We start from the raw sequence: 25,744 nt of genomic DNA, 5'->3' as shown, positions 1-25,744 counted from the left end.
ATAGGAAAAACCCCACATCCCCAGCTCCTGCTTCTCCTCTAAAACATGACTTGTTTCATTCACTCTCTTACTGCTGGGAGATGCCAACCTGAACCTTCTACAGAACCCCAAAATTCTACTTTTTAATATTTTTGAGGCTACTGCTCATGGTATAGGTTATATACATTGGCTATAAATAAGGAGGGGCTGAAAAGAAAGTCCTAGAGACCCCTGTAGAACTATCATTAAACCTGTACCCCGCTGTTCTGCTCTCTGAATGCCTGACCATGCTCTAGCCATGATTTTCTGCTGCACTGCATGTAGCAGTTGCATCCATCAAAGCAGAAGTGTTTCTAAATTTGAATGTGGATAATTAAACTAGCTTTAATGTAAATGACTGTGCTGCAGCTCCCAGGGTGAAGATGTGTCACTTAGGCTCCCTATAAACATTAGGGAGAATCGGCCCCGCAGAGCAGGTCCTGATACAAACTCTGCAATCCCAGACTCAGCAGAGCCAGGGATTGTCAAGCAGAGGGGTAAATGCTGATTAGCAAAATCCAGAAATGATGCCTAATTTAGGCTGTGAACACTAAGCAGCCGAAAGACCAAGATGATCAGAGGGATGGAGCAGCTCTGCTGGGAGGAAAGGCTGGGAGAGCTGCGAGTGTTCACCTGGAGAGGAGAAGTTTTGGGAGAGCTCAGGATGGCCTTGCTGGGCCTGAAGGAGCTGCAGGAAAGATGGAGAGAGATGATTTACAATGGCCTGGAGTGATGGGACAAGGGAGAATGGCTTCAAACTGTTAGAGGGGATATTTAGATGGGATATTGAGCAGGAATTGTTCCCTGGCACAGGGTGCCCAGAGCAGCTGTGGCTGCCCCTGGATCCCTGGCAGTGCCCAAGGCCAGGCTGGACATTGGGGCTGGAGCAGCCTGGGACAGTGGGAGGTGTCTCTGCCCATGGGAGAGGTGGGATAGGATGAGCTTTAAGGTCCTTCTCACCCAAACCATTTCATAATTCCATGAAATGGGAGGTTTTTTAACCCCTACCCTCTCCATCCCTCCTGCTGACCAGTGCCAGCTGCTGCTGTTCCCAGATCCTGAAGCACAAACAGTGCTGAGGCAACAGCTGGAGCCTTGTGCAAAGCCACACATGAAAAGTGAAGTTTATTTCTGTCAGCTCAGTTTAGTTTGGAGCCTGAGTGTATCTGCCTGGGGCAGCCATAATGTGAGGATGGCAATCACGATTTTCTGTATGAACGGGGCATAAAAACTGGCTGTATTCTCTTCAGCAAGTAAACAGTCTCATTTCCTGCCAGGGTTTGTAATAAAGGCTCCTTTCTCTGATTCTTTCCCCATCCAGATGTTTCTCCGTTACCAGCGTAGCAGAGAAACATCTTCAGCTCTTATGGCCACCATCAAAATATTCCCTACACCCCTGTCTTAATGTCCTCTTTTCTGTTCTATTCATTCCATTCCAAGCATGTACTGTATTTTTCTTTTTCGAAAGAGTGCAACTTCTTCTAAGAAACCTTTTTCTCCCACACTGAATATCTTTCCCAAAGCATGAGAATGTTCTACCCTTTCATTTTGCTCACCAGACATCGCACGATTTGCAATGGAAACTGGCAAGAACATTTAAAATAATAAAAATAAAAATTGTGCTCATCTCAGGACTGGGAGATGAGTGCATTTGCTGAGAGATGTAGGGGTTTGGAGCCCTGTGATTGAAGTCTCCAGGAATGTTAACTGAATTTTAATTTGTGTTTTACAGAGCAATGTGTATGGAGAGAGTGTAGGAGAGGTCAGAGGAGGGTAAGAGAGACTGAGCCACGCTGGGTAAATGCATCACTTAGTGCACATTGAGCAGGTTTTTGGTTAGTGCCGTTTTCAGATTCGGGCTCTAATCTTTATTGATTTAACGAGGGCTCTCACACAGTAATTAATGTGGCATTAGTTGTGCCCAGTGGAAAAGCTGTGTATTAGCACTGCTCCTGCTGCTGTGGGCCCTGCTGGGGCTGGAAGGGGCAGAGCTGTGCCTGGATCCTTGGACTGGGTTACAAATCCTGGAAGTAGGAGGTAAAGGGATGTTTATGTCCCCAGCTGCCTGTTCTTTTTGTGGGTAAAAGTTTGGGCATCTTATGTTGCTTTGTTTAGTGTTTTTTTTTTTTTTTTTTTTTTTCTTGGAATGGTTGCTGACTTGCCTCAGTCTTTCAGGATCCCGTATCAGACCTCTGGCCTGGCTTTGTGCAAGAATTTGTTTCCCTAAGATCTCATGAATCCTGGTCCAAAAGCAGTACATAATTTTAGCTCTACTCAAAGGGAAATGAGGAAGTGTTGGAGACGGCCCCAAAATTGAGGATTCCTTTTAAAATAATAATAGAAAAGGCTTGATTCCTCTCTGTTCCTTCCTTGGGCCACAAGACTGAGCTGATAACTGCAAGCCAATTTTTAAGTGCTGAGAACTTTCCAGGGAAACATCCTGTGTGTTGTCTGGCGAAAGTAGCATTAATTGCTGTGTGTGGGACCACTCAAACCAGTACTGAACTGGTCTTTAGTGGTTTCTCCTAAGCATGAAGTTGAGCTATACCTGTTCTGTTGTAGTTCTTTAATAATATTCCTTCAAAGTAGTTAGTCTACCAAAAAAAAAAAAAAAAAAAAAAAAAAAACCAACCATATATATATATACATATACATAAAAATAACTATTCAATAAAAAGTAATTGGTCTTAACTGGTCTTGCAGTAAGTTTTTGGTTTCTGCCAGGGTGAGGAGGATGGCAAGAAATCCAAAGGGGAGCTCTACCTGAGATCACCACACTGAATCAGGCAGTGGCACTCCAACTTTGTGGGATTATGTCATTAATTTGGACAGAGACTCTTTGCTGGGACAGAAGCAGTGGAGCTCTGGGCTGGCTGGTGTAGGTGGGTCAAGGTGAGTGCCCTCTCCAGCTTTTGTGCACAGCATCCTCCTCAAATCACATCATCTCCGTTTTCATCTCTGAGAACACAGAGGTGTTTTGGAGCCCAGGCATTTCTCCTGCTGTTGGGTGCTCCTGGGGTGTCTCCTGGCACAGAGCTCCAGCTGATGGAGCAGTGAGGAGGAAGGGCCACGTGGCAAGTGTGCATCTGAACTGATGCACAGGGATCAAGGGGAGCAAGGGTTTGGCTTCCGCAGCGTTGTCAGACCTTGTTGACATTTCTCACTCAACCCTTAATCCATAAAGTGCGACTAAAAAAGACTTCCCTAAAAGCTGGCAGAGCGTGATTTCAGTATCATTTGTGAGGTATTTGCATCCAGATCCTTGAAGAATTCCAGCATCTTTTTCCTATTTTAAAGTTGCTGAATGAAGCATCGAAATAAATCAATCGCATGGTTTGGGGCTGGCTTTATTTGCGAGGTTTTTTAGCTTTTTGATTTGGTAAAACCACAATAAACTCGTTTTGGATGAAGGCCAGGTTTCTCTTTGAAGTCCTGTGAAGCAGCACACAAAGTTATGCTCCCTTCTCCTTGCTCCACAGTAATAAGGGAGTGATGGACTGGGAGCTGTGAGCAGCAGTCCAGCTGTTCCCACACAAATCCTTCATTTGGATGAAAGGAGACTGTGGCTGTTCAAACCATAGCAGAGAATGGCATCAGAAACACAACAGACAGATGGATGTTACTGTAACAGCTGTAAAAGGCCCATATGAGCAAATTGGGATAAAGACTCATTTATTCCACTTCAGCTCTATTGCATTGTTTTATTCCTGAATGGATTGCGGACTCGGTGATCCAATGGCAACATAATTCCAATTGTAAAATGATAATGCACAATTAGCAAACTGTCAGGTACAGCCAGCTGGAGGACTGGCTGCTGGCATCCTGCGTTTGCCCAGATTAAAAAGTGGGAAATTTGTTAGTGAGGCCCAGTTTCAGGGAGTGGGGGCCTGTTGGAGTGAAAGTGCTGTTTCCTTCCTCGTCAACTTTTTCCTGTCCTGGAAAAGAGGGAGCTGCTGTTCTCCGAGTGTAAGGGAGAGAATCCAGGACCACTGAGGTTATTGGAGACAAAGGACTGGTGCCTTAGGTTGGTGCCTTAGGATGGTACCTAGAACAGAGGCTAGGCCAGATTAAGAGAATAAAAGTAGGTATTTATTAAAGGCCTTCAATAGCCACACCTTGGGCAGTCAGAAGCCTCCGAGGGGCTTCACCCAAGAGGGAAAATGGTCACGAGTTTTTCCCACAATTATAAATCTGGTCTATTTTACAATTACAGCTTCAGATAATGAAGTCATTTACTCCAAGTTATCCTCCCCAATTCCCTACTGTTTACATTTTTTAGGGCCTGAGATAAGTGAGGTGTCCTTGAGTTTCAGGCCTAGAGAGGAATTGTTTTGTCTGAATTAAATGGGAGGACAGTAGCTGACAGGCTGTGGAGTTTTAGTTATACAGCAAAGCAGCACAAGATCTGAAAATGATAAAAGCCAAACCCCGAGGCATCAGGCTGGGCTGGGAGGGGATGGAGCAGATCCCTCTGAGCACCCCACAGCTCCTTGGAGGGGTGGTACCGAGCTGGGGGAGATGCTGCAGTGCCAGATAGTAAAACAAGAGTGCAGGGGCAGTAAAAGAGGTGCTTGGAAACTGAAAGCTGAATATTAGGAAGGGAATTTTCCCCAGAAAGGAGGTCCAGGCCTGGGATGGGCTGTCTAGACAGGCTGTGGAAGCGCCATCCTTGGAGGATGTGGAGCTTTGGCTAAACCTGAGCCAGCTTGGCCACGGGCCCACGCTGAGCAGGACAAGGAGAGGGCCCTCACAGCCAATAATTCTGTGATAAGAGACACTGGGAGGGAGCAGCTGTATCTGCAAAAACATTTATTTTAATCCTTGCCATTGGACAGAATCAGTTGAGGGAGGGCAATCCTGAGGAAAGAATTTCTTAGAAATGTAGACAAAGGAACACCTTAAAAATCTAATAAAACAATGATATATTCCGATGCTGTATTGTACTTTAGGCTTCTTAAAATAAAAACAATTCTGGAGTGTCTCAAGTGATACCCATCCATTTGTGTGCACGTCAAACACCAGCAGATCTGTCACAGCTTTTCTTCACTTTGGGAAAATTAAGCATAGATTCCACGAGCTCCTTATTTCCAGCACTGTATAAACAAAATTTGTTTTATTATGTTTACTCATTTGGAAAACAGCTAATACTTTGGGTGTGTATTCTAAGATTTTTTGAATTCACTTCAATATTTTTTCCTGTGTCATAATAGTTGGCTTGTAGCAGCAAAGTGGAGTAATCAGTGGGTTGTGGCTGAAATCAGAACCATAAACCAGAGGCTGGTTTCATCTTGTATGTCAGTTGTTACTACAGAAAGAAAAAAAAAAAGGAAAAAAGACTGCTTGGTTGAATTTGAAGATAAGAGGAAAATCTCCTGAGAAAATAATATAAAGGGATACTTGCAGCCAGTAGCAGTTATTTTGCTTTTAAATGGTCAGGGTTTTTCAAAGATTTCACTCTTCTCCCTGCAAAGTGTGAGCTGGCCCTGGTTCTGTGGAGCCATGGGAGCAGCAGGTGGGCACAGCCTGGTGACATCCGTGTCCCTGCAGTGGTACCTCAGTGCTGTGACACCTCTAAAGGGCATGTCTCCAACACAGGACAAAGAAACCCTCTCCAAGCCTGTGCTCACGCTGGGGAGGTGTTATTTTTCTGCACGTAAACTTCCTAAAATCCTCTATTGGATCTTCCCAAGCTGTAGAACAGGGAGCACGATTTCAGGATCCCTGTGAAATGGCAGAACTCCCGGGGCTTTGGCAGGTCAGGCATTTCAGCTGTATTTTCAATAACTCCTGTCCTCTCTGCCATGGTTCTCCTACAAGATCACATCTCCTGAGGGCAATGCTTGTCACGCCTGCCACAGGGAAATTACCTTGAAGGTGCTCTGCCAGAAATCTCATTCTGGGCTGTTCCAGGTTGCTTCCTAATGGCTGAGTGGTTGAGTTATTGTGGGAGCTTAGTCACATCAAGATACTGCTCAGAGCAAGCCCTGATTCATTTAGCTGCATAGGAGGTTTTGGGAGATGATGGCTTCATCATGAGTCAGTTCTTCATTATCACATTCCTCTGGCGTTACACAGCAATATTGGAGCTGCCACCAGCAAAGGCAGATGAATGATCCCAGATTAGATGGACCTTGTCTCTGATAATGGTGAACGTGTCACGCCTCAGACAAAGAGCCAAGTGCTGCATCAGGCTGCTCATGAGAGGAGACAGGAGCCTTCCCCAGCCCTGCCTGCCCCCAGCTCCAGCACAGAAACAGGAAAGTGACTTTGCAGCTTGATTTCAGCTGTTTCAACCATGCCTAATCATTCTTTTTGAAAAGCTTGTTAAGGTATTCTCGTCAATTAGCACTTGTTTCAGTGTGCTTCACGGATTAATTAGATGTTGCATTACAAAAATAATTATGCCTTTTAACCATTTTCGGTTATTTACTTCCTTAAATGTTGGGTTTGTGAGGCAGAGGCTGGCTTGGTGCCACAGTCGTTTGGGTAGAATCTAACACAGATTAATGAGCAAACTTGAAAAGCAAGCAGTGAGTTCCCCAGTGTTTTGTAATTAAGCAGTTTGATTAAAAACAACTGGAACAACTCTGTGCACTGAGAAACAAAGTGGGAACAGCTCTCTGCGCTGAGACCTCTGTAACAACAAGTACCAAACCCAGGGCTGAAAGCAATTTAGGGAGCTCCAAAGTTTTCTTGGCTACCTGATGGGTTTGTGGGAGAAGTTTTTGAAGAGTAGGCATTGAGGCAGTGCAGATGTTCTTCCTTGGCCTTCAAATTCACAAACACAATCACAGAGGGATACACTCTTTTTTTGTCGGTTTTTTCTGAGGCAGGAACTCAAAAGCCTGTCTTGACTTGCTTGTGCTGCTCCATGGGCACAGCTCATGTAGTTAAAAGGTTTTTGAACAGGAGCTGAGAATTTGTGCAATCAGCTTTAAGGAAGTTCTGCCTCGCTCTCAGCCAGTGAGACCTAAACCAAGCCCTAAAAGTGCCTGTGCACAAAGGTTCTGTGGCCAGGACGGGTTCTGGGAACTGTGGTGGACCAAAGACCTCAAGCTGCTGATGGAGTAAAACTCCAGCCCCAGTTTTGGGGAAGCTTTGCTAATTTACACCACCCCAGGCTGGCTCAGGGTGAAAACCAGGCATTGGGAGTGCCCTGACTGTGACTGCCCCAGGTCTGGTCCTGCTGCTCCCTGCACGTGTGAGCAGGGATTGATGGCAGCAAGGCTGGGCTGAAAAAGCTGATACTGCAGCTGGAGTGTGAGGCTGAGCTAAATGTTGTTCACCTTGCATTAAGGGCAAGTCGGCTAGACAGAAAAATTCAAATGTTCTTCTCTTGTTGGCCCAGCATTACCTGCCTGGCTTACATTTCTCTGGAAATATGCTTGTCTGAGGCCTCAGACATCCATTTTCCCTTATTTTCCAGCCCATTTTAGCTCTCTTTCACAGCCAGATCTTGCTTAGAATCAATAGCTCCCCACTATCGGCCCCATTTAGTGTCTATTCATTTATTGGATTTTGAAAATGGAAAGTAAGAAGACTTAAAAGAGAAAATATGGAGGGTTTTCATTGAAGTGCAGTATTTGAAATGCAGACTCTTTCTTTCAGCTTTAAGTATTACTGCATTACAAAACACACTTGAAATGTTTCATTGCCCAGCTTGATTTATAAAATCCATAAGCAGATTGCAAAGATCCCTTCCTCTAAAACTGAGGCACCAAAACTTTCTTGGACCAAAATTTTAGTCAGCTCCTTGCTCAGATTTTCCCTAAATTAAATCTAAAGTCTTTCATATGTGACTTCTACCAAGCTATGGCTCAAACTGAATCCTTGGAGACTCCTGGCAATGGCCTGTTCCTTCATTCTGCCCTTCCCTTGCTGAAGGGTGGTCAGCTCCTGTTCTGGGGGCACCTTTGATGGCATCTGTGGGGTTATCAAGGTTGTAGATTTGTCAGTTGTTCTTGAAGGGAAATTTTCTGTCTCCTTGACAGCGTGTTTATGATTTGGATGTTTGGAGAGAAAAAAAAAAATCAGGACTGTGCCTTCCTTTTCCTCAGGACAGTGAGGACAGGAAAAATTCAGAGAGGAAAATGTTCTCATTTCCTGTCTGTTCAGTTGGCAAAGTGCTTGAGGGAGCTGTGTGGGGCTGGGGTGGGCACGGTGCATTTAACCTCTTCTCCTGCCTGGCATTACCCTGGCGTGGCAGGGATTCCTTTAATAAATGATGTAGGTACCTTCCATTGCACACTCCTGCGTGGGATCCATGGATATTGCAGGGCAGCTTTGCTGAGCCAGCCCCAGCACACAGGAAAATGTTTTGTGAGGCAAAAGGGTTCACCAGGAAACTGCTCTCTGCAGTTAACAAACATAAACAGCACATACAGCTCTGTAATCTGCTTTTGGGGCTGTTACTCCTGACTTGCCTGAGTAGAGACTCAGCAGTGAATGCTCTCCCACAGAGTCCACACTGGAGATCCAGGGAGTTGGAATTGTTTGAGGAGAGTCAGCAACACAGGAGAGGATGTCGGCAGAGGGTCACTTCCATCACTCCTGCCTCCCTTAAAGCTGCCTGATGTGTAAGAGGGTGAAGAAATAATATTAATAATGGCACTGTCATGAATCTCTGGGGAAGATGTGTGCCTGTCTGTAGAACTCTCATAAAAGGTGCCAGGAAGGATCCAAAGAGCAGGAACACCTAAAGCATTCCGTGGTACCTGCATGCAGTACAGAGCCTTCCCCAGCAACCAGACCAAAAGTCTTATTGATAATTTCTCATTTGTCAAAAAGGGCCAGCACAGCTCTTCTCAGCAGCCCTTCTCTTGGTGTCAAGGATAATTTCAGCATCCAAGGAGAAGAGCCATGGGGCAGAGGCCTCAATCACATCCAGCACCAGAGGGAAAACCCTTTCTGTTCTAGGTGTCCAACCAGCTGCTGGGCAGGTAGGTGTTTGCTGTTGCTCCCTGTGTGTTGGGATGGTTAGTAAAAAGCAGGCTGAGTTTGGGAGAGAGAAATATGGACAGAAGAAAAGAAAAAAAAAAGTGAATTGAAAGTTAACTGAATTTGTAAAATATATTCAGTGCAGTGACTAGAAGTCCTCTTTTCCACCCGTGGTGAAAGGGACTCAACTCTGGGATCAAACATACGGAGTGTCTTTAGTCCTGGCAGCTCAAGGGCTGATAAATCTGTGCCTTAGCAGTCCAGGCTTCAGTGCAAGGTGCACAGAGTGGATCTGAGAGGCTTTGTGCATGTGCAGGATTAATTTTGGCAGCTGCTGCTTCACTGCTCCCAGTATTCCAGCAAACCAGATTAAGGACACCGTGTGTGCTCCAACACCTTCCCCTTCCTTGTCACAGATACATTTTCATGGGGACTTACAGTGGTGATTACTGTGAAGCAAAAACTGCCACCTTTTCTTTCTCTCGTGTCTGACATATTCCTTTATGTTGTTCAACTGTGAATTTCTTAGAGCTAGCTTAATCTCCTCGAATTCCTGGAGAACATCTGGCAAATCATGGATGCAAGTGTGTGCAAACAGAGATAAACCCCACCTAGGTGAGACTGCTCCTGTTTCAGTGCTTGCTCGTCAGGATGGGAATCAAAACCGGGCATCATAAAACTTCCTAACTAGTATTTTCTTCCCAAACCCCTGCACAGTGGCCCTGAACTCATGGCTCTCAAACCTCCTGTTCTCTGCAAAGCCCTGGGAGTGCTGGGGGCTGCTCAGGAATGTTGAGTTGCACCACATCTTGTGCTCCAGTGCTGCTGCTTCTGGCCCCCGTAGGCTAAGGGTCAGTGCCTGTGTGTAGAGTCTGAGGCTGCAGGCAGGGCTTGCACAGAGGCTGTGCCTAAACTCCTCCAGTTAGTGCATTATTTTATTTATTTTGTTCATAATCCGGCTGTATTCTGTTTTATTTCTACCTTTCTTATGGGTAACATGAGCTATATTTTGCTGTTTTTCTAGGGAATACACTAATGTGCAGCAGAGGTGTGAAAAATATTGTAGGAATGGCCATAACAAAGTTTCTCCCAAAACAGTAGAGTCTGCACAGACCAGCAAAAAGTTCACCTTTTTGTTAAGCTCATGAAGCTGCTAAATGTGCAAAGGCTCTGCTCTTAAGCATTCCCTCAAGAGCAAAAAAGCCCTTCACGGGGAGGTTAAAATAATGATACATACAGGCTAACTCAGAGTTTAAATTTCACCTCCATCCCTCTGCCTAGGCTCTATCAAAATCCAGGCACTACTGAGATCCTCAGGAGACCCAAAGGAAGATCTGAAGACCTGAATCTGAAGCCAGCCAAGAGGCAAAGGGACTCGGGAGAAATCTCAGCAGCCTGAATGTGCTCTTTAGTGCCTATTCACCTCTCAAACGTTCCTTAGCCAGCAACTCACATCCAAGAGTGTAATATCCTCCTCCACGCTTTCCCCTCTCCTTGCCCAGTCCTGCAGCCCTGACGTGAACTTTAAGTAATTCCCATCAAAGTCAGCTGCTTTGCCGAGTGAACTTCAAACCTCCTTTGGCTCTGGGTTTGCAGGTTTTAAGTCCTGGTAATAAAAGAGGTTGGGGAATCTGCAGATAATTAACAAACCACAAGCCAACTCCATATCCTGCTCGCTGCCTCATCAGCCCTTTTCTGCAGGAAAGGTAACTCTGTCCAGTCTTCCCAAGCCCAGCAGAGAGACCTTAAAACCTGCTACCTCTCAGCTAAAGATCTGCCTGGAGATCCCCTTCCTTAAAGCCTCAGAATGAATGATACTGTTCCTGTCCTAGCAGGGCGGTTAATGAGATGTTCTCGAGACTGACAGTCTCTGACAGCCCTCATTGCCTGCCTTTGATGCTCTCCTGACAACAGTTTCCAAGGCAGTAAATTAGGACTGGACATAAAGCCTTCAATGAGAAATGAAGGCTCTATTTTCTGCTTACCAACTCTAAATGCAGAAAGAGACAGTTTTAAGCAATACACTTATCAGGCTTAGCTTGAGCAATGATTCAGCCTTCCAAGAAAGATACTGCTTAAGTGGTTTTATTGCTCTAAATGGGACTAAAATTCACTTTTTATCAGGGCACTGACATCTCTAAACATCCTCAACATATACCTCATCAAGAATATTATCCTGTAGCCCAAACTGTTCTATTCCTAAGTTTAGAATGGAGTTTAAGTGAATCTGGTGTGTGCTAAACCCAAAGGGCAAAAGCCTTGAAAACACATGAGCTGTAGTAGTTGTTTTCCTGGCCCCAGAGCTGCTTTGGAATTGTAGCTGTGCTTTCTCTCCCTGGAATGCTGCTGCTTTTGGGGTTTGAAAGATGAATTTTTAGTGCTCTGACAACGTGTGTTGATGGGGGATTCATTAGGGATAAACCCAACAGGAGGAGGTGAGAAAGATCATCTCCCAAAAATGCCAGCCGGGTTTGGAGCAAATCACTGAATTTCAGGCCTCTTTTACTGATGTGCCTGAACTGCATCACTTCTCCTGGGACTGATGGCAATCTGAATCCGTGTCTGCATCCAATATCTAGGGCTTAACATCAGCTCACATAAATACAGGCATTGCTGAGAGATGTCCTACGAGGGGATGAGCACAGGAAATGCCAGCTCTAATGCAGCTTTCTCTCCTCCCTACTAATTGTTTTATATAATGAGGGAGAGGAAGCACTCATGATGTTTGAGCCTGGAGGGTTGAATCCCTGCAGAGTTGACTCAGCTACTCATCTTTGTAAAGCAGATAAGCTTGGTGGCCTGTGTAGCAGGAGATTTACCAAAAAAAAAAAAAAAAAAAAAAAAAAAAAAAAGGTTTCTGCGATGGAAAAAGCCTGAATTTTGTAAAATAAATATAAAAATATCCCTCCCCCAACAGAAAAAAAAATAACATCATTGATGGTAATGATTGCATGTATTTTGAATTGATATTCTAATGGTTTTGACCGAGCTGAAATAAATTAAAATATTCCCAAGGCAGGAGAATCCCCAGCACAAGGAGGGGAAGCTGCTCTGAGCTCCCTTCACTGCAGAGTGAGTGATGCTCTGTGGGCACTGCTGTTGGCTCCCGCTGCAGCTTTTTAATTTCCTACCCTGGAGCTGCTGCAGGGGATTATCTTGCATCTTTCATACTCACTGCTTTTATTTACTTTCCTCAAATACTCCTCTGCCCTTAGCAGGCTCTTGTTTGCTGCCCGATGTCCCCTTGGTGATGCCCCAGGTGTGATGGGCACAGGGAGGAGCTGTGTGGTGACAGGAGCCTGTCCCGCTGTGTGACACACCTCTGTCCTCCCCAGAATGAGCTTCTTGAGACTCCAGAGGAGTTGTACCAACACAGCCACGAGTAAATCATTGCTGAAACGTGTGTGAGAAGTGCGAGTAGCCACCACCTGCACCACAAGAGGTGATGGTGCGGCCTGAGGCTTTGCATCCTTGATCTGGGCTCACTCTGGTGCAGAGCAGTAATTCCAGAGCAAAGTGGAGCAGGGAAATGTCGACTGGACATGGCTGGACTGAGGGGCTGCTGCTCAAGGAATGGAATTATTCTTGGCCACGCTGGCCTGAGGCTGTGTTGCGTGGGGTTCTCCCTGGTTTGGGAGGGCAGAGATGAGTTCTTTCCCCCTCCTTGCCCACAGGTATGGATGTGGTTTAGAGCAGCCCTTTCAAGCCCTCAGGATCTTGGCATCATCACCAGGATGGCAGCTGGACGCAGTGACAAAATGAGTGTTCTGTATATACTCAACCCTCTACAGAGAATGAGTCAAAGCCTGGAACTTTCTCCTGGGCTTATTTTAGCATCTTTTCTCACAAATTTTGTTCTAGAACCTTTTATTTTATATGTACTTTATAGTTGTAATTCCATTATAGGAAGCCTGGGGAGCTTTTCCAGGCATTTTTAGATGGAATGCTGTAGGTCAGAGGGAAAGTCCTTTTCCCTATATATTTTTCTTTATAAATATCCCATTCTGGCTAAGTTGCCTTTGCCCCTGAGTGCTGACGTCTCACACGTGTTTATTTTTTCCCCCATTTTCTTTAGGGACTCCCAGGAATGTCAGTTTTCAGTGAGGAGAGGTGCCACTGTAGCAAGTGTCGTGTTTACCCTCTGACTCTTGTTTCTGAAAATGGAAGAGTTTCCAGGGAGGAGCAGGGATGTCATTTGGGGAATCCACTTGATTTGTCCCCATAGTTTTCATGTTTTCGTATCCTCTGGGAGGGGGGTTCTCCCTCTAGTCAGTTGACAAAGCTATTTGTTATTTTTAGCTGGTTTTGGGACAAGCCAGAAATGGTTTCCATTACTCATTTCCCGTGTTGGCCATGCAAAGGCCATGGCAGGGCATGGACATGACCCTCAGCCTCTTGCCAGGACCCAGAAACGTGTAGGGGACTCTCCCTACAGACTGTACATTAAGGGGAACTCCTCTTCATGGGTGAGGGTTCACATTTTTCCTCTGGAGCTGAGGAATTATCCTGTTCCCTCATGCAGAGGTTAAACTATGCTGGGCACCTTCCTGAACTTTGCCATGGCAGGGGCTCCCAGCATCTGACAGAGTTTGTGCAGAGTGAAAGAATCATTATGGATATCACAGACACAGAGTTGGGCTACTCCACAATGGGAGTCACTTCCTCTTTTTTATTCAGACTGATGTTCACAAAACTCTGGTTGATTATTTCTCTGTTTTACTTCTCTCTGTTGCCTTTCAGCTTCCTGGGAATGGGAGACAGGCACTAAAAGGCAGCTTTTAAAGGTTGGTTGTCAAAATCTTGCAGACCAAGTTGCAGACAGGGATGGCATAAAGGTTGGGTGAGTATTCAAGGGGCTTAATCCTGTGAGCCTGATGATCAGTGCTGTGTTCTGGAGCATCCACCTTAGCAAAGGCTTTATTTGTCCCCTGAAATGCTTTGCGTGTTCTAAAGCATTAATGGCATTCATCATAATAATAAAAAGGTATGTTCAGTTGTGGAGATGGTCTCTTTAAAGCAGGGAATACACTGAGTGTGGCAGAGACAGCAGGGTTGCCAAGTGGTAGCTTGGGGTTGTTTGTTTTTGTGTTACTGTCTGTACCTTACAGCTTTGGCTGTATTTTTCTCATTTATTGCTGCTTTAACTCGGTCTAGAACGTGCCAGAAGGCCTTTAGACAACTCATGTTATTCATAGCTCAGCAGAATCCTCACACTCACCTTCGTTTCCTCACACCAGCAGAGTTTGTTGGAGCGGTAGAGGCAGAAGTGCTTGGCCAGCAGCAGTCAGTGACGGAGCAGATGTTGGAGTCACTTTTGTATTAGAACTGGCTGTGAAACAGCTCCAGGCACCCCTGGGCACAGCAGCCCTGCCTGTGCTGCTCCTCGGGGCTGTGTCTGCCAGGAGAAAAGGTGAATTTCTCCCCAGATCTCAGTAAATTCCCAGTTCTTTTGTGTTCAGTTGCATATTCAGAGCTCTGGAGCATTTTTTTTTTTTCACTTTCCCTTAACGGTGTTTAATGTGTGATGTTACAGGTTTTGAGTGGATGGATATTGAGCCCCTCTCTATACTGAAATTTAGACACATAAAGCTCTGGAATAAAATAAAACTGAAAGCCATAAAGGGTGGCTCCTGTCCTGCTACACAAATCTCTGCTATGAGAAACATCTTAGCACTGTGCAGAGAGTATTTTTTTTTTACTAATTCTACATTCTAATTTTTTTTACTAACTCTACATTCTACAGAAATTGTAAGGAAATTTCCAGGAAGATCTAAGACAAAGAAGCTCGCCAAAAGAGCCCCATACTGAAATAGATAATTTTGAGTGCTTAACAAAAGAAAAGAAAAAATCAATGAAAAATTACCATGAAGCCTCTGCAGTCAAATATATGATTCCCACTTCCCCTCCTGCCCATCCAGGCCTTTCTTCCTATTAATTTTGTTCTTGCCTGCTCTTTCTAATTCCTTTAAATGGCATTATGTACCTGGCCCTGTGGCTTGCCTAACAGCTCAGATCCACAGAATCTCTGGGCTCTGCTGTTTTCCAGGCTTTAGCTGGAGCAGGATGAAAACTGATACCCCGTGTAGAAGTGAGGGCTCCATCACACAGCGAGTTCCTTTCAGCCTCCCTGCTTCCAAGTCACCTCTGTGGTGAGCACAGCACATGTGCCAGCTCCACTGGGCTGTGAATAATGATAACCCGGGCAAAAAAAGGAATGCAAAAAAAAAAAAAAAAAAAAAAAAAGTAAAAGGTGGGACATGAGCTTTAGCTCAGTGAAAATGCTTCAAATTTTCTGGAAGTGCAGACTAGAAGAAGTGATGAATATTTTACGTTTTTAAAAAAGCCAGCACTGGTTCTCTTAATTTAAGTCATTTTTCATGTAGTTACCATTTATCACAGGGAGCAGAGACTTCAGCTGGTAAAAATTAGTGTATTTCCATAAACGAATGGATCTGGTCTGGCTTATTCCAGCTCAGCATTTGACTTACTACAAATAATGGAATTGGGAGGTAGGGATGTAAGGAAGAAATTAGCGGAGCTGCAGCTTTGGCAGGAATCACGGAGCTGTTTGCAAGAGCCCTGAATGCTCCAGCCCAGAATGGGCCAAACCCCTCATTAGAACCAGGATTAACAACTTAATGCCTTTCTTGTCGTTCAGAGGTCACAGCTCAGGGCTGCTCTGCTTGCAGAGCATTTGTTGTTTAGCAGTTGCTGGAGGGAGCTCCAAGGGGTCCCAATGTGTTTCCTATTCCCCTCGGTGACATGGGATCCTTTTTCCTCTCCCATTGGGCAACCAAAGCATTCCAAGCATGGCAATAATTAGTGCCACGCTGCCCCATTGTGCTAATTGAAGCTGCAGGTGCTTGATGTTGCTGGAACCTGGACTTTTCTGGGACTTTAACTTCTATTTGTGGGACTTTGGCCACGGACAAGACCCCCACATTGTACTTGGCACTGCACAAATGCCAAAGAGATGCCCCCTGCTCCAGAGCTTTTACGATCCCAGTGATTTTGAATCCCATTGTTCAAAGTCACAATGCCTCGTGCCTTAGAACTGTAACACAATGTTCATGGAGCAGAGACAAGGATGCCCTGAGAGACACGGAGCCCTCTTGGAAATCAGACATCAGTCAGAAACGCTTTGGTCTGTGTTATACAAATGACCTTCAGAGGTGCTGCCATGGATTAGGTTTTGGAGGGATGGGGAAAAGGGGTTTTGTCTTTTTAGTTTGCTCCTGTTCTGTCTCTGGAATCAGTTTTATATCTTAGCTCTTGGCTTCCCGCCCTCGGGATGTCCATCAAAGAAAATCCTCAGCAGTGAGCTTCAATCCATGATGCATCTTTCCTAGCCTGGTGTTGTGTAAACTGTGACTCCTGCTAGTCTTGAGTGTGTCAAATTTGATTCTTTGGGTTTCCATAAGAATATCCAACTTAAAACTTCCAATTTATTGCTTTTCCCCTTGTTATCACTCACACTATTTTCTATATGTTTAGGAAGCATTGTAACAAATAGTTCTGCATGATTTTTTGGGTTGAGTAGACAGGAGGATTTCTAATTTGCTAAAGGAGATGTTCTGCTTAGTTGCCCTGGAGAAGGTGCATGGATAAATCACATTCCCATCTCTATTTCCTACAAGTCTGATGTATCTAGTTACAGTTTTCACTAAGCTGCTGCTCCTCAAGTGCTACAACCTCAATTTCCCTCTCCTAAGACAGAAACAAACAATCCCAAATCGAAAAGAAAAAGGTAATTTTAGGAAGATTTCATCTTAGATGGTTTTGATTAAAAGACAGACTTGAAGGAGTGTGTGTTGAAAGGCTCACATCTGGTCATCACAATCTTCTGTAGGGAAGAAACAGATATTCTACTTGTTCCATTTCAGAAAGGTTTTTGGCCTTTTGTATTTTTCACAGAGGCATAGATAATTTCTTTTTTTTTTTTTTTTTTTTACTCCTGACTTCTGTAAAAAAGCTCTCTCTTTCAGAACTGTGTCTTAGAGACCACAAGCTGAAGATGGAGACTCTTGAGAGTAACCTGTAGTTAGGAAAATCAAAAGATCCCTTTAAGAAACACAGTTGTGCTCCTTCATTTAATTAAATGCAGTACTTAAAATGAGGGAATTGTCTCTGTGAAGTATCATTTATCTGTCATGGGTTTGTAAAGAAACGAGACAACTTAAAGGTATGCTAATCTTTCCCATTATTCTGAAGCTAAGCTTTCAGCAAGAAAAACTGCCCTTCATCGGCAAGTGTCATAGGTAACACCTCTTTATAAAAGATAAATGATAATGGAAGAGGAAAACAATTACCATGGTGCTTTCAGCCTCGAGGAAAGCCCTGGTGGATGAAGTAGAGGTTCTTTCTGGAAGATCATAACAGACAATGCATCATAAAACAAACAAGCAAGAATGAGGAAAAGCTAAACTTAACAGGAAATTATTTCCTTTTATTTTCATTTCACTTGACTTATTTTCCAGTGGCAGTCGAAATTGATGTCTCTGGTGGAATTAGCATGTTTGTGACTATCTTTTGCTGTCGTAAATGTACTTTTTAAAAGAGATTTAAGGGCCCACCAGAGCTCTGAATCACCCCGCGAACAATCTTTTCTCTTTCTCTATTGACTGTAAGGCAGAAACTTTCTCTGGTCCAGGCTGGTTTGATGCCTCTGTTGTGCCCTGCTGTGCAATCTTTGAGCTGAAATTTTCAAGAGGCCCAGTGGGGATTCCACATTTTTTTGGCAAAAATTGGCCATAAAAATACCTTAGCCTCATTTGATGTTTCCAGCCTTTATGTGCTCCATTCTCTGTTATCTCAGCACGCAGCTGCCAATGGCAAGGGTCAGTCAGGAGACCCAGATCCAACAAAGTGCTCTGGCATTTGATTGCATTTAAATAGTGAAAAGCAGTGGCATCAGTTCCCAGGAATTAGGAAGAAGGATGATGTTTGTCAAAGCAGTGGACACCAGTGCTTTGGAATGGATGGTGGGTCTGCCATCGGATCCCTCACTGACCTTGCAGAGGTCCTAACCTTGCTCTGCTCAGCTGTTGATCGTTTCTTTCTGTGTATTTTTGTTTTTGAGGGATTCGAACTCAAGTACTGAGTGAGCTGTATTTAATTAGATGTTTGTAACTGCAATAAAGCACACAGGTTTTGGAGTCTCTGCTGCCACCCAGAAACCCCCTGAGCCCTGGGCTGAGCCCCAGCCTGGGCAGCAGGGGAGGGGATTGTGCCCCTGTGCCCAGCTCAGAGCCCAGCTGCAGAGCTGCCCCAGCCCTGGGCCAGCACAGCAAGGACCTGGAGCTGCTGGAGAGATCCAGAGGAGGCCCCAGGGGGATCAGAGGGATGGAGCAGCTCTGCTGGGAGGAAAGGCTGGGAGAGCTGGGAGTGTTCACCTGGAGAGGAGAAGCTTTGGGTGAGCTCAGGGTGGCCTTGCAGGGCCTGAAGGGCCAACAGGGAAGATGGAGAGAGACAATTGACAGGGGCCTGGAGTGCCAGGACACAGGGAATGGCTCCCAGTGCCAGAGGGCAGGGCTGGATGGGAGACTGGGCAGGAATTGTTCCCTGGCAGGGTGGGCAGGGCTGGCACAGGGTGCCCAGAGCAGCTGTGGCTGCCCCTGGATCCCTGGCAGTGCCCAAGGCCAGGCTGGACACTGGGGCTGGAGCAGCCTGGGACAGTGGGAGGTGTCCCTGCCATGGCAGGGGTAGGAAATAGATGCTCTTTAAGGTCCACATCTACCCCAAACATTCTGAGCTTCCTCAACCCCTTCAGTTTTCCAGGCAGATTAGAGGTGTTTGGAAGTTGGTCTCTACCCTAAAATCCAGGCAGATAGTGGAAGCTGGAGCTGCGCAGCTGGAACTCCCTCACCAGGAGCACAGAGGTGTGGCAGGTTGAGCTGCAGGTGGAGATCTCACCCAGCAAACTCACCTGAGGTCAGGCCAGGTGTGCTCCTTGGGAAGCACTGGAGCAGTTTGGATGGATGCAGGCACCTGCTGAGGGCTGTGCCAGGTGTGGAGCTCAGGAGGGCATCACCGTCCCCACAGGGTGGAATCACAGCTCATCAGGGAATCCCAGCCCCTCTGCTGCTGTGTCTGCCCACCAGCCACAACCACTGCAGGGGTCTTTCCCCCCTTCTTAAGTTCCTGCACAAATCCTACCTTTGCTTTGTGCCAGCTGGGAGGTGCAATACAAACAATGTAACAGATTATGGAAATGTGTAAACACTTGTGATTTCCCCGGAGGTTTTTCTCGGTGCAATTGGATAGAGTGACTGAAATGAAGGAGTATTGCTCAGTCCCCTTAAGCGTGTGAGATCTGACCAGCAATACATTACCGAGATAATACTTCCTTATCTCATCCCTATGCTGGGAAGATTGATCAGCCTTTGCCTGTAAAATGCTGGGAAACTGGGAAACGTTATTTGCCATAAATGCCAAGTACAGCTCTTACTGTGGCATCTGTGACTCAGTTCCTTAGTTTTAAATAAATAAAAGCCCATGTCATCAACAACAGCAAAATAAATGCGTAAAGGCTTACTCAGCTACAGATCTGTAGCTGACAAATTTGAATTGACAACGCTTGTGTAATTAAAAGCATGAGCTGGAAAAAAAGATCCTCAAACTTCTGACTAGGTCTGAGACCTGGAGCTCTGCAATGCTGAGCACTTTGAGCTTTCTATCTCCATGTATGTTTTTTCCCTACCATTTCTTGGCCACCAGGATTAAGAGCTTGGCTTTTATCTGGTCTCTTATCTAAACAAAGGGATATTCCAAACTCTGTGAGCATTGAGGGTTTCTAAGGTTCCCAAAGCCATAAGCAGTAGATATCTGCAGGTGCCTGTATGGTATTTTTAACATGTACAGAGCTTAAATTTGGAGCAGTGTTGTGTTGAACCCCTTCCCAGCATCACCAGCCTGGAGGAGGAATGGGATGGGCTCAGGAGGAGATGATTTTATTTGATTCACGACGCTTTGGTGAGCAATGACAGAAATGCCCCCAGGCGGGTTTCTTAGGTGGGGAAGGCAGATGAAGGTGCTCAGAGAAAAACCTGTCTGAAGCTTTTCTCTCTTTTTAGGCCGAGATTTGCAGAGGGGGATAGAGCTGGGTGGGCAGACTTCATTGCAGATCCTGTGCCTGCCTTCATTCCAGCTGCTCCTTATCTCTGAGAACAACTTTCATCCCCGTGTTCATTCTGCAGGCACCACTTAAAGCTTTCTGTTGGCTTCATGGAGTTTTGTACTTCTCTGCCTCCTGGTTTGTGTCCTTTACTTCCACATCAAACTGTTAAGATCTAGTGGATTGTTTTTCCATTTTAATTCCACGGATGAATCGACAAACAGATTGTCCACACTCTCTCACGAGTTCTTCAAGTGAGGAGATAAGCTCAGCATCTTAATGTGGTATTGATCTGAGCCCTATGGAATTTGAATTTGCTTGACTTTGTAAAGTTTGCATAGGTAGGATATCTGAACATCAGATGCCTGTCAAGCCTGAGACTGGCCTGTTTGATCTGGCTAACTCATAATTAATTGAGCTGTTAATGTGAGTATTTGATAAGAGCACCTGGGGGTGTTTGGCACAAAAGGTGCTGGTGATGTGGAGCTTGACAGATGGATGCTTTCCAAATTTAAATCAGGTAGGTCCTAAACATGATTTATAGCCGTGGAGAGTGGAATGTAAAGTGATGTGATGTTTTCCAAGTGAAGCAGTCTGATCTTTCTTGAAATCAGGATACAGGGTGGAAATGATCTGTCTATTAACAGCCTTCATTTCAGCTGGAACCGGCCTTGCTATTGTGCCTTTTGTGCTGAGAGTCTCCTTAAGCACTTTGCCACGACAAAACACACAATGGTTCAGCTGTGGAGGCGACAAATGGAGCAGTAATAATGCACATAGCACCTCAGCAGTGGTTCAGGGGTACTGTGACTTGCAAACTTCACACCCCAGGAAAACTGCCTACAAGCCCTCAAGGATTTCATCTCCTGTGACAGGAGGGGGAATATGAAGAGCTCTTATTCTGCCTGAGTTGCATGCACAGAGATCATCCCTCAGGCACTGGCAGGATTTCTGTAGCAGCCACAGTGATGTAAGCAGCAGCACACTTGCATGTTAACCAGGCCGGTCAGCAGCACCTCTCTCCTGCAGCATAACAAGTGGGACTGGAGAGGGAGCATCACGTTTCATTTAAGGGGCATGGCTGGCTGGTGAAAGTGAAGCACACAGGGTCTGGAAATGCATGGCATAGTTGTTTGGGCGCCTCCTTATTCCTGAGGTGCTGATGAAACAGCTTTCCAGCTCCAAATGCTTGTTTGGTTATTGCTTGCTGCTGCTGGTGTGAACAGCCGGCACAGGAGGGCACCCAGACGGTGCTGTGTTATCGCAAAGTTCCTCCTTCCTTCCAGGTCTGGGCTTGCTCTTGCTGCTTCCTCACCAGCCTTGGCTGCTCTGGCCTAATATGGCAAAAGTCAGGCTGCTGCTGGTCCTTGAACCTGAACTCAGGCTTTAGGAAAGGAGAGAGGACTGACAACCTCCACACAAACCTTTAGGAGGTGGGCGGAGGGGAATATACAGTAACAACTGATTATCTTTAGATTACATCATTCCCAAATATTTCTAACCTCAGTTGTGCTAAGATTGCATCCCGAGCTTGATTGGAACACCTGTTTTAACACATTCTTGGCTTGTTGTGCTCCTTAGACTGGAAAATTCCTCTGGGGAATTGCGTGAGGAGGAGGAGGGAGCAGGGAGCAGGGGTTGTGCAATGCACCCCGAGCACCGCATTCCTTCTGCACAGCACTTATATATAACATCAGAGCTCTCGGGGAAGGCGTGCTGCGGGCCAGCCTTCAGGATGGAAGCTTTGCTGTTTGCTTTCTGATCAAACTCATCAGATGCTGAGCTTTACTCCCTAAATGTCCTCCCTTTGTGCCGGCTGCCGTTGAAGTGGAGCCAGTGCCTGCCCATGCAGTTTCGGACTTTGTGCTCTCGCTGTTCAGAGAGGATCTGAACTAACCACTGTGCCATTGTGAGGCACATGTGAGAGCCGAGCTCCTCTGCCAATCTCTCCTCAAATTGCTTTTGTTCGCCCCCGTCTGTATCACCAAACCAAAGGCCTCAAATTGCACTAGAAAGAGACTCCTCATTTCACAGGAGGTTCTGTTCAGTGTACTCGCAGTCAGGGGCATCGCTGTTCGCTGACAGACATCTGAGGGCTGGGGGGGCTGGACTCAATTGTGTTGTATTCAAGTCAGGGCAGTTTCAAAATTCATTTCTCTCGCTAAAAGGCCGACTCCCTGTTCTTTTAGGAAAAGTACTGTCTCCGCAGAAGATGAAATGGTGTGTAACTAGGTTGGGTGTGAGGGGGAGCTTGGTGCTCCTGGTGCAGCCCTCCTGGACCCGGCAGCATCCCCTGAAGCTCCATGGCCCTGCTCAGGGCTCTGTACAGCTGGGACTGGGTTGTCTTCAAGGACCAAGGTTTCAGTCTCTCGGGGCAAATTTGTTCCTGTACTTGCTCTTACACTGTTCCCCTCTCCTTTTCCAGCTGAACTTTCTCTTGCTGCAACCTGTGTGTTTCCTCTTGGTGCATCTCTGGGAATGGTTTGTCTCAGTTTCCTGTTATTTCTCCCCTGTCCAGTGCCTGCAGGTTGGAAAGATGTTCCTTTAGCCCCGGGCAGGGCAAACCCAGTGCTCTTTGTTCCTCTTGTGTTTCCATGTAGGATCTGTTACCATTCCAGAACCTCTCTGAGCTTCAGCTCAGCCTCCATTTACTGACTTTGGTTTTCCCTCTTTCCGTGGTTATGCCTGAGCCCCATTTCTAGCTGAGTATAAATTAAGGCTTTCTCTTGTTCTTTCATTTTGCTAATGCTCAGCTCTGCTCAGCTTGTTTAAAACCGGCTGTTGCTGGGAGTAGAAACAGAGAAAAAAATCAAATATAGAGGAAAATGTGCTCAAACTGTTTGTTCTCATAACTCTGTGCAAGCAGCCCAGGGAAGTAGGCATGAGCTTGCAGAAATTCTCTGGGGTTTTGCACGTATCCAAACACATCCACTGTTCTAGCTTGCTTGTCAAATTCTTATGTTCAATATCCGAAATATCTCTTAATCTGATCAGATCTATCCTAAAATGTTGACAGTCTTATTTCCTCAGGCCCAAATGAGGTCAGTGGCCATGTATCCTTCTTGGAGACAATCGGGAAATAATTAAAATCTGGAAATGATCATTCAGGCAAGGATGGAAAATATTTTCAATTTCCTAAGTAGCTGTGACACTTTTCACATGAGTGCTCTCTTTCTTCTGAAACCCCTCACTTTTCTCTTTGGCCTCTCAGTGCTCTTTTTTTTCCCTCAAAAAAAACCAAAAAAACAAAAACCCAAAAAACCCAAAACCAAAAATATAGACTATATCCTGGTGAGAAGCAGAGGCAGGGCTGGGGAAACATCTCAGTGAGGGAGGAGGCAGGGCAGCTTATCTGTTCAAATCTTCCTTCTCCCTGTAACTTCAGTGCTGCAGAATCCTGCAGCTTTTCTCATTGTTCCCCATCCATCTCTCACCTTCTGGATAACAGTGGGATTTTCCCTCAGGTGCTCTCCAGGGCTGGAGGCCAGAGGCTGAAGCCAAGCTCAAGAGCAGATCAGGGACTTGGATCAGGGCACAACTGTGGCAAAATCCAGATTTGTGGGGGTGCTCTGCTGCCCCAGCCTCACATACCCATTGGATAACCTGGCAGCGGATTCCTCTGTGCAGGCATCAGCCTCTTCTGGGGTCTCTGCACAGCAGCCCCACCATGAGACTCACTCTGGATCTCACCAAAATTATTGTACAAACCCATTAAACTCGATTTAGGGACCTGGACCAAATTTCTATCTATATAACCTTTATTTCTGGCTCTGCTTGTCGAGAGTGGTGGAAGGTGCTGTTATTTTTGGAAGGGACTTGGGTTGTGCAGAGCTGAAATACAGCTGTCCCTTACACCAGCTGGAGGCATTTCCATAGAAAACTTCTTTGACTTGTTGCTGTATTGCAAATTTATTTTGGGGTTTTTAATATCACAGTCTGCCCAGAGTAAAATGACATGAATGTGAAATGGAGGAATTTAAACAGGCAAAGGCCACTAAATTAATTAACTTGCTTTCTCTCACTGAAGGAACAGTTCTCTGGGTTTCTCCCCAGCATTTTATGCCACACATACATTATAACTTCACACTCAGGCTACTTTATGCATTCAGGCACTGTTTCCAGTTCCTCCTTTCCTTCAGCTTGCTTAGCTAAAAATCAATTTGTTATTATATGAATTGCTGCAGGACATAAAGCTGTCTATGTAACTAGACCAATTAATTAATATTTTTGCACTCTACTTTAATCAAACACAATCGCCAGGCTTTTAAATATGACCACTCATCAGCATTTTCCAGTGGAGCTTATTTTTCATGATTAAATTATTACTGCAATCCATCCTTGTGCCATTTCCCCTAGCTTCATATTGAAATGAAGGATTCTCAGCAGCAGCAGAGACTGGGAAGGGAGAATAGTGAGGAAGTGGCAGAGATTCTGCATAAATCTTTCAAATGAATGAAGCAGTCCTTGGTAAATGTGTCACCCAACAGGGTGTAGGTGTCATGGAGGTGACTCTAATTTCATGGAGTTTCAGAATGATTTGGGTTGGCAGGGATCTCAAAGATCATTTTGCTCCACTCTCTACCATAAGCAGGGACACCTCCCACTGTCCCAGGTCACTCCAATCCTCAATGTCCAGCCTGGCCTTGGGCACTGCCAGGGATCCAGGGGCAGCCTCAGCTGCTCTGGGCACCCTGTGCCAGGGCCTCAGCAGGGGCAGATTTCTTCCCAATACCCCATCTATCTCTCCTCTGTCAGTGGGAAGTCATTCCCCCAGCCCTTGTAAAGAGTCTTGTTCCATCTTTCTTGTCAGCTCCCTTCTGGAGGGCCACAACCAGGTCATCCCAAAACCTTCTCTTCTCCAGGCTGAAAAATCCCAATTCCACAGCATTCAGAGGGGCACAGTCCTGCTGGAAGCTGTGGCAAAACAAAATATCAGAACCTTCATGTCTTTCCTTGCCTCCTAGTCTCTTCTCCCTCCTGAAATCAGGGCTGAGTTTGCACAGGCAGAAATGTGCTGGTCCTGTGCAAGCAGAGGAATAGAGAAAGAGTTTATTGTACCCCTTTGGTTATTTTCCTGTCTCTTTGGAGCAGAAGGGACCCAGACATGGTAATACGTTCTCTAAAAATAACATTTCTACCTTTTATTGCGCTTTCTCCTACAGAATGAAACACTGAGTTGGAAAATACAGTTGTTGGGAATCATCTCCCTTAAATCTCAAAGAAGAAAGGAAGAAAGAAAGGGAAAAAAAAAAAAAAAAGAAAAAGAAAAAAAAAAAAAAAAGTCCTGGGCTGAAGATCCTGCCCTTGGTGGGCGCTGGCAGCTGCTTGAAACAAAGGCAAAAAGGTAAACCGGATGTAGAAACAAGTTTCTGGAGACTCTCACAGTAGTTTGCACTTCAACAGAGCTTTTAATGACTGTCCCCAAAAACCTGAGTGCTTTTAGATTTGCTAAACCCATAGGCCAGAGAGCTGCAGAAAACCAGGGCTAGAGAGGACTTTGGGAACCTTTGAGCTTGACAATTCACCCTCTATTTTAACTCGAGGACTATCTGGACTACTTCAAAAAAATATGAAGTCTATATTAACCAGCTTTGCCCAATTGTTTATTGCTCAAGTCAAGCAAATATTAGTCTAAACTACAAATATTTACGTATTGCTCTTCATTTGCGTGCAGAT

This window comes from Sylvia atricapilla, chromosome 19 (genome assembly GCF_009819655.1).
Source record: "Sylvia atricapilla isolate bSylAtr1 chromosome 19, bSylAtr1.pri, whole genome shotgun sequence".
In the NCBI taxonomy this organism is placed as follows: Eukaryota; Metazoa; Chordata; class Aves; order Passeriformes; family Sylviidae; genus Sylvia; species Sylvia atricapilla.
This window is presented reverse-complemented; position numbering follows the sequence as displayed.